Below are 26,128 nucleotides of genomic sequence, written 5' to 3'. Positions count from 1 at the left end.
TTTTTGTATTTTTAGTAGAGACTGGGTTTAGTAGAGACTGTGTTAGCCAGGATGGTCTCAATCTCTTGACCTCATGATCCACCAGCTGTGGCCTCCCAAAGTGCTGGGATTACAGGCATGAGCCACTGTACCTGGCCAAGTTTCTTAATAAAAGGAGGCAGAGTTGGTGAGAAGAATCCTTTCCCTACCCTTCTTCTCTTCCATGCAGACATGAGCTGCAGCCACCATGCTGTCACCATGGGGACAAAAGCCAACACACCACGTAGCCCTGATGAAGCCCTGAACCCCGCCTACCTCTAGATTTTGTGTCATATGAGAAAAAAAAAATGCCCCTGTTTGTCTAAACCACTATTCTTTGATTTTTCTGTTATTTGCAACCAAACATTCCTAACAAGGTAGTGCAAGACAGAGGCTGTACTTAAAATGCTTGAACCTTGGGCAACCATAGCTATAGAGACTGAGAATTCTGTGCAGTGAGAGACGGCACAGATACCAGGAAGTAGCCCATCCGTGGTGAAGCAGCGTGAAATACTGATCATTATAGAACACCAAATCAGGGCTGTGGTAGGCACTGGTGCTTGTTTACTCAACATACTCTCCACATTTTTCCTCATCAACAGAGTCCTGCATTTGTTCCCATGGTGGGCACCCACATGTCCTTTCCTAACCCCAGGGGGCAAGTCCCATTTCAGGCATCTAGGCAAAGCCTAGTAGAAGACAGGAAGGGCAGTGCTCTGCCAACTGTGTAGACAGTGATGCTCCCTCCAGCTCCCAGCTTACATTCAGGAGATTTCAATATGGAATACAGATCGAACGTGTGACTATCTCTTTGGCATGTTTAATGACATTGTCGGCCCCTTCGGGACTTTTTTGCTTTGGGGTAGAAGTAGGTATACAGGTACCTGGTATATCTGATACAGGGTTATTACTATTCTTGAACTCAAGTACAGTTGTGTGTTGTTGTTTTTTTTAATTTTTTGAGTTCTCATTTTATTTTATTTTTGAGTTCTCATTTTATTTTGTTTTGCAGCATAATATTCCTTTTCTTAGCTTTCCTATGACTTTACGTAGCAACCTTTGCTAAAAGAAATACAATATATGATAGACTACTTTGAAGACACATACGTTGGACACCTAAAATCAACAAAAGCAGAGAGGTATGGCATAATCTTTTTCATCTGTTATGTGTTGTTCCTCGAGTCAAACTAATCATCTTAATGGCTGAAGCTTAAGCAAAATGATCCTCAAGTTAACTTTTAGGAAATTATATTGTAATATTACAGATATCTGATACCTTCATATTATAAGTACATTTTAAATAATAATAATAATTACTATTATTAACAATAATAGTGCAGTGGTACAATCTCAGCTCACTGCAACCTCCGCCTCCCAGGCTCAAAAGATCTTCCCTCCTCAGCCTCCCGAGTAGCTGGAACTATAGGTGCATGCTACCACACCCGGCTAATTTTTGTAGTTTTTATAGAGATGAGGTCTTGCTATGTTGCCCAGGCTGGTCTTGAAATCCTGGGCTCAAGCAATCCACCCGCCTTGGCCTCCCAAAGTGCTGGGATTACAGGCATGATCTACCACACTCAGCCTGTTTAAGTACTTTTGCTAACTGGATAACTTTTAAAAATCATTATTTAAAATTTTGGCAACCTCAAATTTCCATGCTCTGGTACAAAATTACACTTTTTGCTCACTTTCATCTTTGGCTGCCTTATGAAAGTCTGCTGCTTAACAGAGCAAAGCACCAGTGCTTGGTCCATAGAAGAGCATCTCACCAGGCAGCCAGCATGGATGAAAAATTATGGTGAACAACTTACACTGAAGTAATAATGATTACCTGCTGCATTAGGTACAAGGTTTACAGGACAAAGTAATATTTTAATTTAATAGCAGTGGTTACTTACATGATATCTTGAGTGAATTTAATAAATAGCAATCCATTATATCCAAATTACCATTTCAACATGTAAGTATTGGAAAAATTACTAATGAGATAGTTTCCATTTCTCTGAAGGCTTACAAAGACTTCAGAATTCAGTGTGTGTTTTATACTGATAAAACATCTTATTTCAAGAGCTAAATTTTAAAGAGACATACTTGAGATACATTAGATTTCATAAAACTTACATTTATAAAAGTAGTTTCACATACCTAAATTGTTTGAAACATATTTAAAAGTTTCCATAGCTGAACTATCAATAAATCATTTTTCTCTTATATTTGCATCTACTTTGACAATTCCTTATCTTAGCAAAAGCATATCAACTTGAAAACTATATCTGTCCAAGTATATTTAAATAGCAGATTTTAATTTAAAATTATTAATATCAAATTCGAGTTGAAAAGCAACTCTCTAAATTTATCAATATAAATAAGTGTTTCTTTGTTTCTTTTCTTTTTTTCTTTTTTTCTTTTTGTTTTTTGGAGACGGAGTGTCGCTCTGTCACTCAGGCTGGAGTGCAGTGGCATGATCTCGGCTCACTGCAACTGCCGCCTCCCAGGTTCACGCTATTCTCCTGCCTCAGCCTCCAGAGTAGCTGGGATTACATGTGCCCACCAACGTGCCTGGCTACTTTTTGTATTTTTAGGACAGATGGGGTTTCACCATGTTGGCTAGGCTGGTCTCAAACTCCTGACCTCGTGATCTACCCACCTCGGCCTCCCAAAGTGCTGGGATTATAGGCATGAGCCACCGCACCTGGCCCTTTTTTGACCTTTTATTTTAGGTTCAGAGGTACATGTGCAGGTTTGCTATATAGGTATATTGTGTGCCACTGGGGTTTGGTGTATAGATTATTTAATCACCCAGGTAATAAACATAATACCTGATAGGTAGTTTTTCAATCCTCTCTCTCTTCCCACCCTCCACCCTCAAGTAGACCTGGCATCTGCTGTTCCCTTCTTTGTGTCCACATGTACTCAGTGTTTAGCTCCTACTTGTAAGTGAGAACATGCAGTGTTTGGTTTTCTGTTCCTGTGTTAGTTAGCTTAGAATAATGGTCTCCAGCTCCATCCATGTTACTGCAAAGGACATGAGCTCATTCTTTGTCATGGCTGTGTAGTATTCCATGGTGTATACGCACCACATTTTCTTTATCCGATCTAACATTGCTTGGCATTTAGGCTGATTCCATGTCTTTGCTACTGCAGCTTTTTAAACAGATACCATAGAGATAAGTATATTGCCCCTGAATATAATGATCTCTTCCCTTTATAATTTGAGAAGTGGTCTATACTTTTTTACTCTTATATTAAGGCTTCATTTCTAAGTAATAAAGTGTAATTTTTTTAAAAAGAAAAGAAAGCATGAAAGGGAATCTTAGACAGCAGGGCACATTCAGAAACTGCTAATGGGCCACAAAGGCTGTAGAGAAAGCAAGAGATTAAGACAGGCAGGTGGGCAATGGAGAGTTTTGTATATCGCACATCAAAGTGTGACTTTTATCCCAGGAGCAATGAGGAGCCACTGAAGGATTTTAAACAAGGGACTGACATAACCAGATTCTTTATATAGGAAGATTAAATGGGCTGCACTATGGGAAGCAAATTGCAAGGTGGTACAGGAGTCTAGTACAAGACAGTAACGAATGATGCAGGCCTGAATTAAGGCCACAGCAGTGGATGGATTTCAGAGGTGTTTAGGGGGTAACAGGGAAAGGGTCTGGTGACAGACTGGATTTCTTAGGTATAGAACGAGAAGGAGTGAAAGTGACTCCCAGATGTGACCGGGTGGCTGATGATGTCATCCACAGAGGCGGGGAATGCAGGAGGCTCAGGTGAATGGGAGTGTCAGGAAGGGGTGAGAGACACAAGGCACATTCAGTTTTTTGCACTTGGGATATCTCATGGAGATGATCACCAGACAACAGAATCTATAGGTCAGGCCCTCTGATCTGAGCAGTAACTATAATTTGAATGCAAATAGCAATTAAAGTCATGGGACTTCATGAGATCATCTAAAGAAAATGAAAAATTGGGAAGATGCATACGTGAAACTAGGGAAAATACTAATATCAGGGATGGATGAAGGCAGCAGCATCCACAAACAGAAAACTGGAGCCAGGTGTTGTGGCACATGTCTATGGTTCCTGCTACTTGGGAGGCTGAGGCAGGAGGATCTCTTCAGTCCAAGAGCTCAAGGCTGTCGTGACCACACCTGTGAATAACTACTGCACTCCAGCCTGGGCAGCACAGCCAGACCCTGCTTCTAAAAAGAAAAGAAGAAAAGAAAAGAAAGAAAAGGGGAGAGACAGTGAGAGAGAGAGAGAGAGAGAGAAAAGAGAAAGAAAGAAAGAAAGAAAGAAAGAAAGAAAAGAGAGAGAGAGAGAAAGAGAGAGAAAGAAAATGAAGAAATGGCCAGACAGGAAAACCATAGGGGAGGTGGAGTGGGGAGCAGGGTGGGAAGGCCAGGGGAGAGAGCTGTAAGGGCTAAGTAGCCTGCAGTGCTCAATGCTACAGAATTCAGTTCATGCTGACCTAAGGGATTCTCTTCCCCAAGGCACATGGGCTTTGCCCCCCACCGTATGTACATGTGATCCTACTTCCCTGGCCACAGTTAATTGGTCAAGGGGTGATCATTGCCCCAAGTAGCATAGAAACCTTCCCTGGGCTGAGCTCTTAAAAGGCAAAGGTGGGCCAGACCTAGAATATGTGGAATGTCACCCGCTCCCGCCACATGGATTGGAAGCAGACAGAGAAAGGGGAAAGATGAGCGGGGACAGCCGGGAACAATCTTGGTCCAGGGGAGACACCCTGTATTCTGATAAATGACTCTTTTCTGCTGCGGCTGGTTCCAGTTGGTTTTTCTTACTTGGAACTATAAAAGTCCCAAAATACATCCAAGAAGAGAGACAGAAATATAAAGAGCTGTATTACCTGACAGAATGAAACACGCGCTGAATGGGGACATAAGATGGGGCTGTGGGAGCTCAGGAGCAGGGGAGAGTCATTCCAGCTGGGCGGAGGGGATGCCTCCAGAAGGCAGGCAGCACCTGAGCTGGCACTTTAAGGACGAGGTGGGTTTTATGGGGAAAGAAAGGAAAGGGTGCACTCTAGCCAAAGGAAGAGCACCAGAAAAGCAGAGAAGCATGAGAGTAAATGGAGCATTAGGGAAGTGGAGGCAGTAGCTGTGCCTCTGACAGTTTCCTGGTCTGGTTAACTCCAACATGCCTTTCAGGACCCTAGGAAGCCTTCCTGCCCTCCCATAGAACCTGGCCACCCCATCACCGCCTCTCCCACACTGTATCAAAATGCCCCGTTGACTGATCTGCATCCCACACCAGACCTGAGGCACTGCATCTATTGATCTTTGTATGTCCTGTGCCTGGCCGAAGGCAGGGCTCAATACAGACTTGATCAGCTCAAACCATCTCCATTCAACCAGTGCATTCAGAGGAGGGAAAGCCATGGGAGACTGAGAAGGAGGTTTGGGGTCCTATTCTAAGGACCAGGAGTGGCAGGAAGGCTGCTTTCGGGGTTAGCTTGTGACGACTTACAGGTATGAGAATGTTAAGACGATTAACACTTTTTAAAAATTATAGTAAAATATACATCACAATTTAAACTATTTTTTTAAAGGGATGGGTCTCCCTATGTTGCCATGAACTCCCAGGCATAAGTAATTCTCTTGCCCTAGCCTCCAGAGTAGCTGGGACTATAGGTGTGCCAGTCCCAGCTATAGTGCATGCCACTGCATCCGGCTTATATGAACCTTTTTTTTTTTTTTTTTGAGACAGAGTCTCACTCTGTTGCCCAGGCTGGAGTGCAACGGTGCGATTTCGTTTCACTGCAACCTCTACCACCCAGGTTCAAGTGATTCTCCCGTCCCGAGTAACTGGGATTACAGGTGCCTGCCACCGCGCCCAGCTCATTTTTGTATTTTTAGTAGAGACACGGTTTCACCATCTTAACCAGGCTGGTCTTGAACGCCTGACCTCGTAATCCACCCACCTCAGCCTCCCAAAGTGTTGGGATTACAGGTGTGAGCCACCGCGCCTGGCCCATGTGAACCATTTTTAAGTGTACAGTTCAGTGGCATTACACGGATATACAGCCATCATCCCAAACTGAAATTCTGGACCCATTAAAAACAACTCTCTATCCCGTCTCCTCAGGCCCTGGCAATCACCACTCTCCTTTTTGTCTCTGGGAATTTTATTCCTCTCAGGTACCTTATATAAGTGAGATCACACAGTATCTGCCCTTTCAAAAACAATTTACATTTAAATGTGCTTTCAACTGTAAACATTTACCAAGTATTGTCACTTCCTCCCCCGTGAGGCAGGCAGGGCAGAAACTATTGGTCTGGGTTTGGAGGCCCAGGGGGCTGAGGTTCAGGAAGGTTCAGAGATCTGTCCAAGCCTATGGCACATAAGATATCAGGCCCACACACTCCTCGGAGGCTGGTACAGAATCTGAATGCATCTGGATAGGCGGAGGGCCACGACCCCAACTCTCAGCCCACACCAGGCAACCTTCCTGTGCCCACAGGCATGGTTTGAACACTTCACGGCAGATTGGCAATCAGAACAGGAAATAATGCAGTAGAGTGAAGCTAAAGGAGAAGGATTCAACCTAAGAACACTCAGCCAGAGGCCAGGATATATCTATCTATGGTTGGGTGCAGAGATGGCTGGAGAGAAGACCTTAGTGTTTAATTACTCTTTACCTATGGTCATGACTAAATGTTTGGCTAATCAGGGACATGGCTCAGGGAGGTCAAAGTCATTGCCAGTATGAATTATTGATCTGCACCCTTGTTTGGAGTCCGCTGGAATAGGCAGCATAGTCGAGTCACAGTGGAAGGTGCTAAATGATTAATCCTCTTCCTGCTTGAGACCCCCAGCTCTTGGGTGGGCCTTCTTCATACTGAACATCAGGGGAAAGATCTTCTTTTCCACACTCAGGTCAAAAGGTCTGCTCACTTTTTCTTCCTGCATAATAATGGTTGACACTAATGATCTATTTGCAAACTGCCAAGAGACTGTAGGGCTTCTTCACGTTTGTTTTCTGGAATCAGAAATGGTTCAAACTGTGCATGACCTTCTAAATCAATGTACTGCAGAAAGCTCTTAGTGAGCCTGAAGAAAATGAGTGATATGCATTTTGTTCTCATCAATACTTACTAAAATAATTTATTAGGTGTTTAAATTGTTGGATGAGACAAAGTTATCAGACTGGAATAAAACTTGGTATTCCTCTGCTATCCTGCTTAGGAGAAAAGAGAGGCTCAAATGAGGATTGGGTTAGCTATAGAAATATAAGCTAACCTTTCTTTGCACATAAGTATAATGTGAATACATTTTCTGCCCCATTACAGGATTAATAATTACTGAGTGCCTACTACATGCTGGCTCCTTGCATACATATCCTCATTTCATCATCACAACAACCCCATGTAGGAAACACCATTATTTTCCCATTTATAGATTAGGAAACGCAGGCATAGACAGGATAAGGTTGAGCAGCATCCAAGGTTCCACAGTTAGCAAGTGTCTGGATCCTTACAGGAACCTACAGACTAAAAGAGCACAGAACCCATAAAAAGGAGACACGATACAGCATGCTAAGTGTAAGGACAGAAATGAGTGCAGAGAGCTGGGGACAAAAAGAGAGGCTAAATTTAGCCTGGAAAAGCCTTCTGGATAAGATTATGTACATGACTTATTTTTTGAAAGGTATTATTAATATACAACAAAATGCACAGATGTTAAGTATTCAGTTTCATACGTTTCAACAACTGCATACGTTTGTGTAGCCACTATCAAAAACAAGGTTTAAAACACTTCCTTCATCCCCAGAAAGTTCCAGCATATCCCTTTATTGTCAATCCCTCCCACCTCTCCAATTTCTGAATTCTTTCATGACAGGTTAGTTTTGTGTGTTCTTGGACTTCACAAAAACAGAATCTTCCGATGTACACTTTTGTCCTGGCTTCTTGCGCTGAGCTGAACCGTAAACTATGAACAACCCTTTAGCTGAGCAAAGGGCCAGTGTAAAGCAGATGCAGGGAGGTTAGAGGCGGCCTGGAGCCAGGGTATTGGGCAGGAGGTAATGGGGGCAGGAAGGAAGACAAGGGGAGGGACTGAGGACCCTGAGTTTTAATCTAAGAGGGCTTTGATTTTATTCCATGGGCAAAGGGGAGCTAATGAAGGCTTAAAGCAGCTACAGATACACCATTTTGCACTTATAATATCTCAAACTCAGTAGTCTTAGGACAAAGTTACAAGTGATCCCCATTTTTTGGAGTCATTTTATTTTTATTATTATTAAACAACAACATTGTCATGTTTTCTTGAATACTGACAATTTGAAATTTAATTTATTCATGAAAATAAATCTGGAAAAAACCTCAAAGAGGCTAATTTCCAGTCATAATTTAAAAAAACAAACACAGCCCCAACTGAACTTTAGATTTAAATTCTTTGAACTTTATCCCCAAGACTCCCAATTTTGTCCTCCTAGATGCACCAAGACTAAACAACATCCTTTGTTAACGGTAGAAAATAAACAGCTTCATAGGAAACAAGACTTCATCACACAATAATTTATAGACTTGTTAATGATCCCCATTTTCAAGTAAAATTTTCTAGCTGGTAAGTCGGGATTCAAACCCAGACTGACTCCAAATATCCTGCTTTTTCCACCCAGAGAAAGCTTTAAAAATAAGGAGAGAAAAGCCAGCATAAGGTATGAAGAGCTGCCTGAGAAAGGCAATGCGGAGGCTGCAGAAAATGAAAACTTACTCAGTGCATATGGCAATGGAACTGAACGGGGCTGACCCGCAGGGAAGGCAGAAGGCAGGAATCCTGGCAAATCCAGGGTGAGCAGCAGCCAGGCAGTTCCTGGCACTCTTGCTTCTCTTCTTTCAGGCACTGCTAATGACTCCACTGAACATGAGCATGACAGGGCTGGCTCGCTCAGGTGGAACAAACTTAAAAGAGATGTAGCCTTCTCTTATTTTCCGGGATTCTCTTAGCAAGCAACTTCAAACCTGTTTGTATGCCGCCCTTATATTGCATTAAGCCAACTCTTCACTCACCAACTATACTCTACAACCTTGCAGGTGGGTTAAAAAGAATCTTCAGGATTACTAAAAACTATATCAAATTCATATTTACTGAAGATTTTTAAACCAATTTACCTTTTTATCCTTCCCACTGCATTTCTTCACAGCATTCCTGCTACAATTAACCAAACAAAGGTAACACTGAGATTCAGCTTCTAGAAAACATCTTCAGAATTACACCTTCTCTTACTGCAAACTTAAATCTGCTCCAAAATGTGATAAAAAGTAATAGTGAGGAAAAGGAGGGCTAATAATATGTTTCAGTTAAAAACTTGAAAAACAACTGAATTTGTCTATGTCACACGATTTAGTGACATTCTGGAGATGAACAGAACATCACGAGGCCCAAGAGCTCAAGAGAAAGGCAGTCTGGTAATATAATATGCAGAAAAAAGAGCTGAAGAAAGTCTAGGACGTGCAAAAACCCTGTTAAGCTTTCCTAACCTTATTTAACCATAATGCCTATTTTCCAGGAAAAATATTAGCACCACACACCTTCAGATATGCTTTGGGAAAGGTCGCAATTGTTTTCTTGTGCCTGGAAAGCTTCCCTGCCTTGTCTTTTTGCCCTCCTCTTCCTGGTTAGCACCTTTTTCTTTTTCCTGTCTCTGCTTGGAATTACTTCCTTATGGAGACCTTCCTAGAAACATACCCATCCAAGACCCCACCTCCAAAGGCCAGATTTGTATCCCTTCTATGTTCCCAAGCCTGCTCATCACAGCAGGAACCCCTCTGTGTTATAACTGCTTGTTTACTCCTCAGCCTCCTGAGCCTATGTGAACTTTTTCAAGTGAAGGACGATGTCTTGTCCAGCATTATACTCCTAGTACCTAAAACAATGTCTGACAATAAATGTTCAATAATCAATTGACAAGTGACTGACTGATTGAGCATCCAATGAAGTGTCAACCTAAATAACAGACAAAGAGGGAGACTCAAAGAAAATAATACTTACTTGGGAGTTGTACTGCAATGGGAATATGCATGGATATATTCAGGGAGGTCAAAGGAAGACAAGGATTTTTAAAGGAAAAATGAGGAAGATTCCATAATTTTTTTGAGACAATTATCCTTGGCTACAAGGATCATTAACAAAAGTGACACCAGTCCAAGGTTAGACAGGGGGTTGCTGGGCAGATGTCCTCACAGAAGTATTTTTTGTATGTGTCAAGTTGCAAGGGCCTTTGTGCAAGGTTGTGTTTCTGCAGTCTTTTGTGACAGTTCTCGTGCATGAGAACCCTTCATTCATGGCCTTCGCTGGCTCCATTTTTCAGAGTTTTGACATAAATGACTCCATTTTGATTCTGACAGCTTTCACAGTCAACATACCTTAGAGGTCAACAGTTTGAATGGGAGAAGACATTTATCATCTGTCAGGGAACGCCAAGCACAACACAGAAGGAAGAGGAGGAAGTTAGGACATGGTTGGTTAAGAGGATTTAAACGGCCATACTCAATTTGGAATAGGTCCCAAAGTAAAGAAATGATTTAAAAAAAAAAAAAAAGAAAGAAAGAAAGAAAAAAGAAAAAGCATAGCAGGAATCCCTTTACTGGGAACTGGGACACCTGGGGCCTGGCCAAGCTCTGACTCTCACTGGATATGGGACTTGGTACAAGTTCCTTGTCACTTGATTCTCAATTATGTGTGAAATACAGAGGTAAGCAAAATAAAAATTTTAAATGTCTTTTTTTATGTCTTGAGATAACATATTTCATTGTTTTTTAAAATCAAAGTGACATGTGCTCCTGCTATGGTTTGAATGTGTCTCTCAAAAGTTCCTTTTGCCATGTATTGGCCACTTAATCCCCCTGCCCTGGTGAATGGATTAACGGCAGCTCTGACTTCAAGAATGAATTAATGTTGCTATCGAGAGAGTGGGTTACTGTGAGTGAATGTGTTACCAATGTGGGCTCTCTCTGGCTCTCTTGCTCTTGCCCTCTGTCATGTTATGACACAGCAGGAAGGCCCTCACCAGATGCCAGTGCCATGCTCTTGGACTTCCCAGACTGCAAAACGGTGAGCTAAATATACTTCATTATTTCTTTATAAATTACCCAGTCTGTGGTATTCTGTTATAGCAATGAAAAACAAAGATAGCTCACTCTACAGAATTTTTTTTAAATAAAGGATAAATATTCCTATAATCTCACTCATAATCCCACCACCCAGAGCTTCAGGGCTTTTAAGATGGTTGATAGGGAGTTAGAGAGTCATTTTAACTCTGCATTATATAAAACATTGAAAATATGAAACAAGAAAATGAATAACCAGGAATAAAATTTTGGAGTATTTCCTTCTAGTTTTATTTATTTATTTATTACTTTTATTTTTTTTTTTTTTGACATGGAGTCTCGCTCTATCACCCAGGCTGGAGTGCAGTGGCACCATCTCAGCTCACTGCATGCTCCACCTCCTGGGTTCACGCCATTCTCCTGCCTCAGCCTCCCGAGTAGCTGCGACTAAAGGCACCCGCTACCACGCCTGGCTAATTTTTTTTGTATTTGTAGTAGAGACAGGGTTTCACTGTGTTAGGCAGCATGGTCTTGATCTCCCGACCTCGTGATCCACCTGCTTCAGCCTCCCAAAGTGCTGGGATTACAGGCGTGAGCCACCGCGCTTGGCCATTTCCTTCTAGTTTTTAAAAATTCACGTGATTACCCATTTTACTTTATATACTTCAATGGGATCACAAACTACATTCTTCATTTAACATTGGAGAGCAGACCCTGTGGGTCAGCTGACCCAATGCTTATTTCCAACCCTCATCTCCCTTGCCTGCCTATACTCTACAGATGTGAAAAGCTATATACTCACTTTATTAACATCCTTTGCAACCAGCTGCGACCATGTGACATAGTTTTAGCTGATAAGATACAAAGACGTGTCAGCTAGGGAACTCTCAAAACAGTTTTGCTTTCTTAGGAAAGCAAAGGTAGAGTAAAGGTAGAGAAGCTGTAGTTGCCACCCCCTACTCCCTCTCTACTTTGGTAGTGAACTGTAGCTGCAGCAGGCCTCTCGTGACCACGGGGTGTCAAGCATTAGAAAGTTCATGGGAATAGCAGAGATGTTGGTGCTGATGTTGCTGAACCAACCGAGCCAACCCCAGAAGCTACCTACATTGGTCTTCCTGTTATGTGAGAAAAATAAATCCCTATTTATACCAGCCCAATGGAAATAATTTTTTTTCACTAGCTGTAGCCAAATGTATTCCTGACATAAAATGTAACATAAACAGTTTTCCAGGTCATTACATTTACAATATCAATTTAAATGGCTACATAGTACTCTATCAAAGTGATGTACCACAATTTATTTAACCAGTTTTCTATTGTTCAACTTTTAGATCACTTTCCATTTAACAATAATCTACACTGGTCGAAGATTTTTGTAGATAAATCTTTGCAATTTCCATGATTGTTTTCTTAGAATAAACTCCTAGAGATGGAATTTCTTGATCAAGGGGCACGTATATTTTTTAAGGCCAATACCAACTTGTACTCTTCTCGTTCTCTCCCTCACACAAGGGATGCCATTTTAAAAAAATCAACAATCAGATGAGCCAAAACCAATACCTCACTACTACATTATTTCTAAGTTTCCTTTTATAACTAAACATCTCTGATCCAACTTGTGAAACATAGTAGAAGATTTGGATGTGGGTTTTAACGGGCTTTCGGCTGACTTCAGATTCATTTCCAAAGCACAGAAAGCACTGTTTGGCAGTGTTACAACTCTAATTTGTACGAATCTTCCCATTATTGTGAGCCTGGTCTCATTTTAGCCATATAGGGCTCCTCAACCAAAAGTCAACATAGAACATCTGTGAGCGCTGGGAGGGGAGCTACAAATGACTGGGAAACGGAACCCAGAGAGATGTGAGATTTCTGGGAAGAAACAAAATTTAAAATGAATAAGGAGAGAAGGGAGTAAAGAAAAGGAAGACAGCCAACAGAATCAGGGTCCACACACTCACCTTTCAGGCACTCGCATTCTGAGTTTCCGCCTTGCCCAGGTTGCTTCCTGGCTCTGCGGTTCTGTTTGGAAAGTTGTCCCCGTAGGCAGCAGCTACGTCTTTCTCATCCTTTGTGAATCACCCCAAATAGTGCCTCTTCAGAGGAGTTTCCTCCAATCACCCGACCTAAAGTGGCTCTCACATCTTCCCTGACCTTCGTATCATCCTATGTGATTTTCTTCACAGCACTGAAATGGTCTTGCTCACTGACAAGGGTCCATGCTGCTTGTCAGGCTCCCCCAGCAGAATGTACTCTCAACCTAAGCAGAATCCTCACTGCTGTATCCTCAGCATCTAGAAGAGTGCTCAGTCCGTACTGAATGCACAGACTGACAATATCCTAACCTCTAACCAAACACACATTCAGAGATGATCGTGGAAAGCAAAGGATGAACTAACTGTTCTGGAGGTTTGGGAAGTCTGCAGCTCCTAAAATCACACTTCAGAGAGCAGTAGAGAGTCCAGTGTCTCTGGGTAGCTGCCACCTCTCCTTTCCTGGCTCATCAACTCCCACTCCACTGAAGTGGAGGGTCCAGGGGAGGGAGGGCCCAGTATCTGGGGCTGGCTGTCTCCAAAGGGATGAGAGGGGTTACTGTCATGCGGGGCCCTTCACACTTATTTCTGGTATTTGTTCTTATCAGTCTTTTAAATATTTTAATTTTTTTTCCTTATAAAGATTTTCAAACAAACAAGGTAAAGGGAATGATACAATGAACTAATGTATCCATCACCCTTCTTATTTCATCTCTTCTCTTACACTGTGTATGCGTATTGGAGCATTTTAAAGCAAAAATCAGACACGTTGACAAAATGTTTAACTGTTCCTGTGTGCTGAGACTGCCTTCAGAGCCCTGGAATTGCACAGTACACATGCTAAGAGCACCAACGGGTCAAGGTCTCTTGTTGATGCCCAATCTAATGGCGGCTTGCCGCTTTCTTCTCATTGACCTGCACAAAAAGGAAGATTTCTGACTAACTGCTTAAGAAAACATTCGGAGCAAACAAAGCCTTTGATCCCTGTGGAAAGCTTAGAAGACACCAGGCAATTCTGCAAAAGCACTAGATGCTAAACAGTAATAAGCCAGGTCAAACGGACATGTCTGCCTGACACCCAGCTGTTTTGGTTGTCACTCCTCCGATTACTTAATTTCCTTGCTTACTCCTTCTAGATCCTGGAAGGTGCCATGTTCACCAACTCGTACTGCCTGTTCCTTCTCCTCACATGAACAAAAAGAAAGTATTAATCAGAGGTGTCTCTGAGAACAAGTGAGGGAGCAAATGTTTTTATGTAGCCATGGAGGGATGGGTCTCAGGAGAGTCAGAGCAGCTGGTCTCTCTGAAAGATGACCCAGTCAGCAATGTGCAAAGAAAAAGGAAAGGAACTTTTTCCTTTCCTGATCCTTGCTGGCTCAAGCACGGTGCCCGGAACAGGGCAAGCCTGAAATGAACTAAGGAATTAATAAATCAAATGCGTGAATCAGAACTGAAGGGGCTGGGGGCTCAGCTGAACACTGGATCCTGATCTCCCAGCTAACACACTGTAAACCACAAGCAATTAAAATAAAACTTACAAAATAAGACATTAAAATACATTTTAAAATCTATCACCTTAACACAACAGTTACTTTCCTTCTTTCATGTAAGTCTCTGTCATTTGAGGATTAGTTTTTACACAGCTGCAATCTTGATACACGGACAGTTTTATAAACACTCTTCCTCAACACAGCAAACACAGGCCGTGTTGTTAGTCTTCCTCAGAATTATTTTAAAAGGCTGCATGTTTGCAGGTGTCAACACAGCCTAAGTTACTTGTCTGTTCTATTCCTTTCCTTTTCCTTCCTTTTTTGAGACGGAGTCTTGCTCTGCCACCCAGGCTGGAGTACAATGGCACGATCTCGGCTCACCATAACCTCCGCCTCCCAGGTTCAAGTGATTCTCCTGCCTCAGCCTCCCGAGTAGCTGGGATTACAGGTGCCCACCACCACACCTGGCTCATTTTTGTATTTTTAGTAGAGATGGAGTTTCACCATGTTGGCCAGGCTGCTCTTGAACTCCTGAACTCAGGTGACCCACCTGTCTCGGCCTCTCAAAGTGCTGGGATTACGGGCATGAGCCACCACGCCTGGCCTTCCTTTCCTTTTTCTTTGCACATTCATCTCCTTTTTTCAGTGGTTAAAAGAAACTTCCCCTTGGCCTCATCTCCCACTCCCTCCTGCTGCGAGGCACCTGAGCCCTGAGCGCTCCCTCCCTCAAGGCATCAGCACATGCTGTTCCTTCTACATGCAACACTCTCTCAAAGTCCACTCGTTTGCCTGACCTATTCCTATCTACATTTCAGGAATCAGATTAAGTGTCACCCCAGGAAGCCCGCCCCAACCCTTGTAGATGCTTTAACATCCTGTACTTCAAGGATGAAGGTGCTTATCACAGTAAACAATTGCTTGTCTTAGGATCTGTTTGTTCCACCAGATTGTGAGCAGGACCTATTTTTTGGAGCCTTATTAGGTAGGTGATCATGGTGAGCCTCAGTTTCCTCACCTGTAAAAGAGGACAGTCATGCACTCTTTCCCACCCACCAACAAGGATGCTAAGGAGATCACACCAGGCAGTACTGTGAAGATTTTCTATACGGTATAAAGATAATTCTTACAAATTATATATTTGCCACCTAATCCTAAGGAACGAAAGGTGGTCACATCATCTTAACCCGTTGAGGCTCACAGAGTCAAACAAATTATAGCTAACATTTATGAATACTTATGGATACTATACTAGACAGTTTATATGCACTTCTCACTTTATCCTCATTACAAATGAACAGGATAGAATCTAGTATTATCCTCGCTTTCCAGAGGCTCAGAAGACTAAATAGATTTCCCAAGGCTACGCTGTTTTAGAGTATGCCACTGAGCACCCAGTGCAAGCCTCTTCCCCTAAAAAAAGGCCCATACGTACATCCACACAACATAGTGCATACTATTTCCAAGTTCATGAAGTCCCTGAAGCCAAACTTCTTTTGACCCCTCTTCTAGGCCTTGCAGTGAATTCTGCAGAGAAGCTCAAAGATTTATACACCCCACAGGGCTGGGAGGTTATGTGAGTAAACTGTGTCAGCAAAAATTCTGGAGAAAACCTTGCAGCCTAGGAATGAGTTGTAAATCTGGAGGTCTCACTAGACAGTTTCCTTGGCAACTTAAGGCACTGGGCTGACTGAAGACTCTTGGCCCAAGTAAGAGCCACATGGCATGAATCCTGCACACTGATAAGCCAGGTGCTGGGAGAAGCTGGTAGTACTGCCAAACTACAGCCACCACTACCACCAGCCAGACACTTACTGGTAGAGACAGTTGCTGAAGATACTCACTGCTTGATGTACTTCAGATACTGGAGAAACAACAGCTAAATGGAACATAAGAAGCCTAAAGGAGCCACAGTGGGAGCAGGAATTGGAGTTGGTCAAACCATCTGGCCTGAGACTGTCCTAATCTCAGAATGGCTTTGGATGCAGTGAGGCATCACTGTGGGTGTGAAAGGTGTGTCTCACACTGAGCAGAGAGCCAACACTCGGGTCAGAGGGAATGGCACAACGCCACCCTCTGCAGAAGATTCCGTGGGATTGTGCCACGAGTCAAATAAGCGATGAAAACGTGAAAAGCAAACCGGCGAGCCAGGCTGCATTTTTCATTGTGGCACTGTGTGGGCAAAGCCTCGGAGACCACCTGGGGATGGGATAAGATAAGCCAAAATGGTTTCCATGGCGAACACTCCCAAAATCAAGAAACAAAGGTTTGGGGAGTGTGTGGTGTCCAGAAAAGCTGCCTGCTGAGCAGTGTGAGCTGTGACGGTCCCCACACAGATGATGATGGAAGCCAGCAACTCTCCAGATCCCTTAGAAGAGGAGAGACGGGATGCAGCTGAAGGGACTGGCTGGGATGCGGGTAAGGGAGAGCAAAGAGAACTCCCCACCCTGAGAACTGCCAAGCTTGGAACTAAGCTACCAAGGGGACACACATAGGAATGGTGCCACAGCAGCCCCTAAATGTCGGGGAGGAAGGCATTTTGGTGGAAACAAAGTTTATTTTGTTTTTTAAACAAAAGAGGTGATAAGGATCCTCTGTCAAACATATATTTTTTTGATGATCCACAAGTTAAACTACTGCCAGTGCAAAACAGTAGAAAATTATGGCTCCACAATCCTTTATCTGCAATTCTGAAATCCAAAATGTTCTGAAAACAGAAATTTTTTTCCTAAGTGTGTGCAAATCATTTGGAAGCGAAAATTTCACCTGAAATGACATGAAGTTATTATAATCTTTACTTATCCCCATCTAATATGAATATGTCTTACTGAAGACACATTAACACATCTCATTGCAAAGTGTTAACCCTGAGTCCCACTGGAGGCATTATATAATATAAGGTGTAATAAGCAAAGAATGTCCTCCAAAACTTGGGGCAGGCAAAATCGTGGACACACATTTCCTTTTCTATAGGTCAGTAAAAACAAAAGAAATGTTTGACCACCTGGAACAGAATGAATATAATAAAAAAAGGAAACTACCAGAGCTCTTTAGCCTCCAGGTCAGAGGATGGCTTTAGGGCAATCTATGATATAGGTGTCCTCATGTGGTCCATGAACCAGACTACCCTCTGTTTCTAATTCTAAATTATAACTTGCCTATTACATTTAGTTCTATTAGACTCTAGCTCTGTACCCTTATAAATCCAAAGCAACTCCAGATTTTTCATTCGTGCAGTGAAATCTGGAAGCCTTTCTACTGTGATGATAATGAAAATATTTAATAGGTAATACTGTCATTGGCTCTCCTGCTCCCCCTCCAGGAGAACGTGAACTGGTAAAATTTGATCTCTTTATCTCTAGAGATCTATGATTTTAGAAGGAGAATAAAACAAAGTTAAATGAAGATGAGATGTTTTCTTGGAGATTTGAATAGTGTTTTCTCGATGAACAAGAGAAAGGACTCTAGACTTCCCATCAAATGATCCACTTTTCCTGTTCCATAAGAGAAGGCCCATTTGGCAGGTTAAAGGATAAGAAAGGAAGACTTACAAGGGAGTACACAACGGAATACTACTCAGCCATAAAAAGGAAGGAATGAACGGCATTTCCAGCAACCTGGATGGGATTGGAGACTACGATTCTAAGTGAAATAACTCAGGAATGTAAAATCGAATATCGGATGTTCTCACTCGTAAGTGGGAGCTAAGCTATGAGGATGCAAAGGCATAATAAAGATAAAATGCACTTTGTAGACTCAGGAGGAAAGGGTGGGAAGGGGGTGAGGGATAAAAGACTACAAATTGGGTGCAGTATATACTGCTTGAGTGATGGGTGCACCAACATCTCATTAATCACCACTAAAGAACTTACTCATGTAACCAAAAACCACCTGTTCCCCAATAACCTATGGAAATACAAAATTTTTAAAATAAAATAAAAGGGAGTACAGATGGTTTTTAGCCAAAAAGACGTGGATTCAAAGCCAGACACTACCACTTAATAGCTGTGTAACCTTGGCAAGTTTACTTCACTGTAACGTGGCTGAATATCATCTGCAACCTAGAGAAAAACAATATATTCTTCACAGGGTTTTTATGAGGATTAAATGACATGTAAAGCATCTAATACACGGTAGGCACTCAATATATGGTAGCTATTATTATGGCTGTTGCTAGATTCGGTAGTTGAACAGTGCCTGGCTTCACTTATTTCACCAGATTGCCTGGCTCAGCAAATGCCGGGGATATTGACTTCATGAGCACAGAACCAGTGGATAATAAACACGCATAGCAACACATCACATCGGTAAACCAATCTACCTCAGCTAATAACTGCTTTCCAGGCTCCTGCATTGGCTTTGTTAGAGGAACTAAATAGTTCCTAATGGCTATGGAACCAAATCATTTAGAAGAGGGCGAATTTCATCAGCTTTAGAGTTTCTGTTGAGGGCAGTGTGGGAGGCTGTGCAAAGCCACCTCTTTTTAAAGAAAGCTAAGCAAAAATAATCCATAAATCATGAGAGTACCTATTACAGGTGCTTATGTGACTTACCACGTTTTCTAAGGAGAGGCTTATTCCCCATTCGTTGAGGTGACATTAACTGAGCATGCCCAATGTACCAGCTACCATATTAAGTGTTAGGGCACAAAAAGAAGAAGACATAGTCCGGGCACAGTGGCTCACACCTGTAATCCCACTTTGGGAGGCCAAGGTGGAAGGATGGCTTGAGCCCAGAAATTTAAGACCAGCCTGGGCAACAGAGCAAGACCCTGTCTCTACAAAAAAATTTTTTTTAATTTAGCTGGGCATAGTGGTGCATACCTGTAGTCCTGGCTGCACAGGAGGCTGAGACGGGAGGATCACTGGAGCCCCAAAGTTGGAGGCTGCAGTGAACCGTGACTGCACCACTGTACTCCAGCCTGGGTTACAGTGAGACCCTATCTCTTAAAAAGGAATGCAGGCCTGTGGGTGAGAGAGATGTATGTATGTGTTTTTTATGGTCCATGCTGGAAGTGGTCATGAGAGAGAGGTGCACAGGGTGACACAGGGTGACTGTCCAAAATAGACACTTCCCTAACGTAAGGTAGTTTCACGACACTGGAATTATATATACAGTGAACATGTATTACTTTTAAAACCAGGAACAAAAAAATATAAAAGGAGAAACAAAGAACTCAAAGTCCAGTGGTGGAAACAGATTATATAACAAATACTCAAATAGTGGGATGAGTACCAAAATTCAAGGACATCAGAGTGTTTTGGGGGGAGTATTCTTCCTTTAGAAGAAAGGAAGGGCATTCCATACTGCCTGGGGGTAAAGGTGACAAGGCAGGTTTCCCTGAGAAGGTGACACTCAAGCTGAGACCTTGAGGTTGAATGATTTGCCAGTAGGAGTGTAAGTGCAGTTTCTCTAGGGGGCAATCCAGCAATATTTATCAGTATTGAAAATGTGCATACTCCTTGAACCAGATGTTCCTCTTCTGGTATATCAGCTGACAGGAATGCCAGAAAACACACCAGAAGATCTCTGTAAAAAGACGTTTATCGCGTCAATGTAATAATAAAACACTGGAAATAACTTAAATGTGCATCCATAGGACATTGTTTAAATAAGCTATGATGTAGCCATACGCTAGAACAATAGAGTCATGAAAAAAATAAAAATTTATATATAGCATGTTAAGTTTTAAAAGGGAAGTTATAGAATAGTGTATCCTTGTTTTGTAGAAATAATTTTACATGTTTTTTACACATAAAAATGTTTGCATATAAATAGAAAAAGCCTGAGAAGATAAAGAACAAAGCATTAACACTTAAGGCATATTAGACCTTCCACCCTGGGGTAGGGGTGGGGAGAAGCAATTTCATTTTCTTTTTACTCTATATTCACATTTTTTACAATGAGAATATATTCCTTTTATATTTTAAAAATAATTTTTTTCAGCCAGGCTTGGTGGCTCACGACTGTAATCCCAGCACTTTGGGAGACGGAGGTGGGTAGATCACGGGTCAGGAGTTTGAGACCAGCCTGGCCAACATGGTGAAACCCTTTCTCTACTAAAAATACAATTAGCTGGGCGTGGTGGCGAGCGCCTGTCATCCCAGCTACTTGGGAGGCTGAGGCAGGAGAATCATTTGAACATGGGAGGCAGAGGTTGCTGTGAGCTGACATCACACCATTGCACTCCAGCCCGGGCGACAGGGCAAGACTCCCTCTCAAATAATAATAATAACAACCTTTTTTTTTTTTTTTTAAAAAGAGTTTACTAATTGGAAAGTTATGGGTACAAAACGACACAGCTTTTAGAGAAGGCATCTGTTCAAAACAGCTTAGCACTGCTGGAATACAGGAGCCACATGAGTCCAGGACACAGGATTGAAGGAAGACTTTGAAGAAGAAACGAATTTGGGGTGTTTCCACTAGGAGTGAAGGGACTAAGCTGTGGGGCAGTGAGCAAACAGTAAAAGTATGAGAACTGAAGGATGGTGTTCAAAGATATGGGACACTGCAGAGAAAGGGGTTCCAGGAATTCTCAAGAGTGGGAAGCAGCTCTCTCATCCCGCAGGACTCATCTGAAGAGAAGTGCATTCTTTTAAAGGAGAGCATCTGTGAAAAACCAAGTTTTCACTAAGTATCTGCTCTAACTTCCTTAGTTTGGCCAGAGAGGAAGTCAGAGCAAGAGAGAACCTTTTTTTTTTCTCCCTGAGCAGAACACCAGGAACACAATGACTATTTTATTGAAAAACAAGCTAGATGAAATTATTAAGTATCCATTAACTCAGACATTGTTCCATTACAAATACCACTGGCACAATGGAAAAGGGCCCTTTCTTTTTTTTTTAAATTTTTTATTTCCATGGGTTTTGGGGGGAACAGGTGGTGTTTGGTTACATGAGTAAGTTCTTTAGTGGCGATTTGTGAGATTTTGGTGCACCCATCACCCAAGCAGTATACACTGAACTCAATTTGCAGTCTTTTATCACTCACCCCCTTCCTACCCTTTCCCCTGAGTCCCTAAGTCCACCGTGTCATTCTCATGCCTTTGTATCTTCATAGCTTAGCTTCCACTTATGAGTGAGCACACAAGCTGTTTGGTTTTCCATTCCTGAGTTACATTACTTAGAATAATGGTCTCCAGTCCCATCCAGGTTGCTGCGAATGCCATTAATTCATCCCTTTTATGGCTGAGTAGTATTCCATATGTATATTTATTTATTTATTTTACAGTTCCTTTATCCACTCATTGATTGGTGGGCATTTGAGTTGGTTCCACATTTTTGGAATTGCAAATTGTGTTGCTACAAATATTATGCATTTGCAAGTATCTTTTTCATATAATGACTTCGGAAAAGGTCCCTTTCATCCAAGGCGAGTTTCAGACCAAACTGTGTTGTCCTCTACACTCCAGTTCCTCCTTTCTGGGTTTTCTTTCCTCTTGGTGGATCTCACTTCATCCCCTTTCTGGAGCCCAATCCTCCTCTCAGAAAGATCCAATGTAAACATGTGGACTTCTATGTGAGTTTATAATCATTCTTCCCTCCCTCTCTCCTTCCCTCTTTTTTGTTTGTTTTGTTTTGAGACAGAGTCTTGCTCTGTTGCCCAGGCTGGGGTGCGCTGGCACAATCTTGGCTCACTGCAGCCTCTACCTCCCGGGTTCAAGCAATTCTTCTGCCTCAGCCTTCCGAGTAGCTGGGACTACAGGCGTGTGCTGCCACGCCCAGCTAATTTTTGTATTTTTAGTAGAGACGGGGTTTCACCATGTTGGCCAGGATGGTCTTGATCTCCTGACCTCATGATCCACCCACCTTGGCCTCCCAAAGTGTTGGGATTACAGGCATGAGCCACCGTGCCCAGCCCCTTTCCTTTCAATATATTTTAATTCTAGGCCCTAGCTCTAAATAAAAAATCCTTCATTTAGAGAGCCCATCTTTTAAAAAGGAGTGTTGACCATCAGGCAACAGGTGGAAAAAGAAGGAGAGAGAAGATTCTTGGAGGTCACAGAGCAGAAGGTCACCTACATTTGGAAGCTGGTTCTCTTTTCATATGACTAAACCAGCAGTCCTCAACCTTTTTGGCACCAGGGACATGGAGGGGGGAAGGCAATGGTTTCAGAAGGAAACTGTTCCACTTCATATCATTATTAGATATCATATCATTATTAGATTATTAGGCATTAATTAGATTCTCATAAGGAGTGTGTAACCTCGATCCCTCGTATGCAGTTGACAATCGTGTCCGCAGTCCTATGAGATTCTAATGCCGCCGCTGATGTGACAGGAGGCACAGTTCAGGTGGTAACACTTGCTCGCCCACCGTTGACCTCCTGCTGTGTGGCCTGGTTCCTAACAGGCCACAGATCGGTACCGGTTCACAGCCTGGGGGTTGGAGACCCTGGTCTAAACAATGTAGGAAAGCCCCTCTCAGAACTGTCTTGATCCAGGATCCATAGGATGAATTATAAAACGTGGAAGGAGTGGGAGGAGGAGAAAATATTATTCCCTTGCACCACTTCCTTAAAACACATCAGCAAATGAACTGAAAATGTGGCAATTTTCTCATTAATCTAATCTGTTCTAGACGAGAAACTAGATAATTCTGCTGAAGAAAATATCCCTCTGGTGTTTAAATTATCTCTTCGGCTGTCTACATCCACCAAATTAACTCAAGAACTGTAACCTCTATTTCATATTGCGTTGTGCTTCTATTACTTTGGCAGTTTTGAATGCAGAGGACCTGAGCACCTCACCATTTATCCCTTCTGAAAGGAGGGTCTAAAGACAATGCCCTTCTGATCGTTGAGGGGGGAGACCAGAAATGGTGAGTTCAAACACTGCCCTACTTTGAGCTGCAGCTTCAATTAGGAAATGTTATGATTTAAACTGCTCTAAGTTGACTTTACATTTCCCAATCTAAAACATAAATAATTTTAAGGCATCTGGCAACGGATAGAGAGATGTGTAGAGGGTTAATTTTCCTACACTACAAATATTTGAAATAACAATACAAAGATAAATGCAAATAGACTGCAAACTTTTTTTTAAAGTCAAACCTCACTAGAAAGAGTAACATGAGTTACCATTTTTTTACCTATCAAATGGGCAAAAAAGTTTGAAATTCTTTCCAGTGTGGGAGAGTATCTAAGAAAGCAGATGCTGGTAGGAGTATAGATTGCAACATTCTTTCAAAGCAATTTGAAATCTTGTTTAAAACGTTTGTCTAATATGCAGACCCTATGATTCAGCAATTCTGCTTCTAGGAATGCATCCTAATAAAATGAACATGGACACAAAGAAACATGTACAAGATAATCTTTCTAGTGATGCTTATAATAATAAAAGCTACTAAAACCACAAATGTCCATTCATAGTGAGCTGTGAGTAAATTATGTTATAAAATGGAATAGTATGCAGTCATTAAAACTGATACAGTTATTTTGATTTGGAAATATATTTGTTATTAAAGAAAAAGGTAGGTTATGATACTATATACTATATAGCATGTGATGTCACTTTTGTTAAGTAACACATACATACACAATGAATATAAAGTAAAACGTGCTAAGCAATTTATACATACCTACACACACATATACACTGAAAAAGTGTCTCTAATTCTCTTTAAAATACACAGTATGGTATACGGGTGTATGAGTCTTAATTTATACTCTAGGGGCAGTTGCTTAGCATTTGACAGACTTTAACAAAAAAATGGTATTTCCAAAAAAAAATGGCTATTATAAGGCTTCGGCTGCCTTTATCTTTAATAAACATCAGCGGGTTTGTTAATAAGTATAATGGATATTAGAAATGATTTTGGATGAAAATAGGTGTTCAAAATACAGTTATGTACTGCTTAACTATGTTTCAGTCAATGGAGTGCACAGAAACAATGGTGATGCTGTAAGCTTATAATGGAACTGACAAATTCCCATCCCCTAGTGACTCCACAGCTGTCATAATGTTGCAACGTAATACATTACTCGTGTGTTTGTGGTGCTGCTGGTGGAAACAAACCTACTATTCCATTTGTGTAAAAGTGTAGCACATACAGCTATGTACAGTACATAATGCCTGATAATAAAACAACTATGTTACCAGTGTATGTATTTACTATGCTATACCTTTTATTGTTATTTTAGAGTGTACTCCACCTATGAAAAAAAAAAAGGTTAACTGTAAAACAGCTTCAGGCAGGTCCTTCAGGAGATATTCCAGAAGAAGGCACCATTACCACAGGAAACGACAGCTTCAAATGTGTTATTGCCCCTGAAGTCCTCCCAGTGGGACAAGACGTGGAGGTGGAAGACAGTGAAATTGATGATCCTGACCCTGTGTAGGCCAATGCTTAATGTGTGTGTTCGTGTCTTAGTTTATAACAAAATATTGAAAAAGTAAAAATATAAATAGAAAAAAGCTTATAGAATAAGGATATAAGGAAACTATTTTTTGTATAGCTATCCAATATATTTGTGTCCTAAGTGTTATTATGAAAGCGTCAAAAGTTTCTTAAAATTTATTTTTAAAGTTACAGTAAGTTAAGGTTTATTATTAAAGAAAAAGTTTTAAATGAATACAGCGTAGCCTTAGTATAGTGTTTAAAGCTTACACTTGTGTGAGTGGTCACACTGACTTACCACTCACTGACTCACCCAGGGTAACTTCCAGTCCTACAAACTCCCTTCATGGTAAATGCCCTACACAGGTGTGCCATTTTTAATCTTTTATAACCCGTTGTGTTTTTACTGTACCTTTTCTGTTTAGATATGTGTAAATACACAAACACCACCATGTTACAACTGCCTACAGTATTCAGTATGGTAACACTTTGTATCGAGTTTTAGCCTAGGAACAACAGGTCACAGCATAGAGTGTAGGTGTGTAGTAGGCTATGCCATCTAGGTTTGCATAAGTACACTATGATGTTTACACAATGACAAAATTGACTAATGATGCATTTCTCAGACCATATCCCTGTTGTTAAGCAATGCACCACAGCACAGTAAGGGCTCACTTCATGTTGTCGACAGGTTCTTGGAAACTGCGACTTTCAGTGAAACAACATATAGTGAGAGTGATTTTACCACAGGCTAATTGATATCGACAAGAGCTAAGTTCTTATGGCATATTTCCGATCACAGAAAAAATCACAAAACTTCTAAATAAAAACCAAAATATTTATCATATTAAACACTGAAATAAATGTGAGCTAAACATACACTTAAGTAAGGTTAATAAACACAAGGAAGATAATTATTTGCCCAGTTATTTCTGTTTCAGGGTCAAGGGTGGCTGAAGCCTGTCCCAGCAGCTCAGGCTGCAATGTTGGGACCCATCCTGGACAGGATACATCCCCTAGCAGGGTGCACTCAGACCCACACCCCCACCACACACACACACACACACACACACACCACACACACACACACACTCTTTCTCTCTCTCTCTCTCACTCTCTCTCTCTCACTCAGGCTGGGACCACATGCCAGTTAACCAAACATGTACATCTCTGCGACG

The 26,128-nt window shown here is 41.7% G+C and overlaps 1 protein-coding gene and 1 pseudogene across 3 annotated transcripts in view; one reads left to right on the top strand and one right to left on the bottom strand.

The window, feature by feature from the left end:
• TMCC3 (transmembrane and coiled-coil domain family 3) overlaps positions 1 to 26,128 on the bottom strand; it is a 317,061-nt gene that overhangs the window by 178,590 nt on the left and 112,343 nt on the right. The gene's annotated exons all lie outside the window — the stretch shown is intronic.
• The window catches only part of LOC117090752, an 80,604-nt pseudogene continuing 71,430 nt past the window's right edge, over positions 16,955 to 26,128 (top strand). Inside the window, exon 1 of the transcript XR_004440121.1 lies at positions 16,955 to 17,030. The product of XR_004440121.1 is annotated as a keratin, type I cytoskeletal 19-like (transcript). The remainder of the gene's footprint in view (positions 17,031 to 26,128) is intronic.

Source organism: Trachypithecus francoisi, unplaced genomic scaffold, assembly GCF_009764315.1.
Source record: "Trachypithecus francoisi isolate TF-2019V2 unplaced genomic scaffold, Tfra_2.0 Lachesis_group11, whole genome shotgun sequence".
NCBI classification, from domain to species: Eukaryota; Metazoa; Chordata; class Mammalia; order Primates; family Cercopithecidae; genus Trachypithecus; species Trachypithecus francoisi.
Note: the sequence above shows the minus strand (reverse complement) of the source record. Positions and strands in the feature narration are given on the sequence as shown.